The following is a 1322-nucleotide window of genomic DNA, read 5'->3' as shown; positions in this document are numbered from 1 at the left end:
TACCAATATTTATTCTGATGTTCAGATTGTCCCAGAATCGATGAAGGGAACCTTTTCAAGCTGGAGCTGGCTTACATTGGCTTAGAGGAGCCCACTGCAAATTTTTCAGGAAATGTGTGTCATTAACATCAAGTTGGTAGCTTGAAATCAGGCATGTTGTGAATATTTACACCATGGAAGCTGGCAAATGTTACAACCAGAACTTATTCCTCCAGAGAGCTGGCTGTTAAAAATTTGCCAGGACACCAATGTTTCTGTCATAAAAAGAGGTTACAAGTTCATGTTACACTTTAACTGCCATAGGCTGTAATCATTCATTTCTCCGAGGATCCCTGATTCCTTTTGGTGGAGAACAGGACTTAGAAATCAAGACCTTAAAGTGAGGTGAGCCCTACTAGACGTATGTGTGGTGGACAGAACAGGGAGAGTTGGCTTGTGTGTGTGTGTATGTGTCATAAACAAGGGAATGTATTAGTGTGTGAGTGTATGCATATATACACTTTAATTTTAAATAAACATTTTAGGGCACCTGGGTGGCTCAGTCAGCTCAGTCGGTTAAGTGTCTGCCTTCGGCTCAGGTCATCAGGCTCCCTGCTCAGTGGGGGGCCTGCTTCTCCCTCTCCCTCTGCCTACCGCTCTGCCTACTTGTGCTCTCTCTCTATCTCTCTGTCAAATAAATAAATAAACCTTTAAAAAATATATTTTATTTTGGAATAATTTTAGATTTATAGAAGAGTTAGAGCACAGGCTTCCTGTGTATCCTTCACCAAGCTTCCCCTAATTTTAATATCTTGTAACCATGGTACATTTGTCAAAAATAAGAAATTAACATGGGTGCAACACTAGTAATTAAACTACAAAGTTTATTTAGATTACATCAGTTTTCTACTAATATCTTTTTTCTATTCCAGAATCCAATCCAGAATATCATATTATATTTAGCACACACTTTTATATCTATCAAACATCTATCTATCTCCCTATCTGTTCATCTGTCAACCTGTCCATCTTTCTGTCTGTCTGTCCTTCTATTTCTCTATCTCTATTTAGAAACATGAGTTCATACTTCTAATCTTAAGGCCACACTAGCTTTTGTTCTTTCCATGTTTATAATTCCCCTCTTTGACCATGGGAAATTTAGCTCCTGTTATCCTTAATATATTTACTTATTGGCTAAATCCCCCTGTATGTAACCAATTTCCTGACTCCCCTGGACTGCCGTCATACTCGACCACCTACCTTACATGGATTCAGATCCTTCCTAGTTCACTCCCCTGCACAGGCCTGCCTGTTGGTTTTTTGACTGAATTGGAAGGAAGGAA

This window comes from Neomonachus schauinslandi, chromosome 6 (assembly GCF_002201575.2).
Source record: "Neomonachus schauinslandi chromosome 6, ASM220157v2, whole genome shotgun sequence".
Classification (NCBI taxonomy): Eukaryota; Metazoa; Chordata; class Mammalia; order Carnivora; family Phocidae; genus Neomonachus; species Neomonachus schauinslandi.
The sequence above is the reverse complement of the archived record's forward strand: the minus strand, read 5'-3'. Positions refer to the sequence as shown.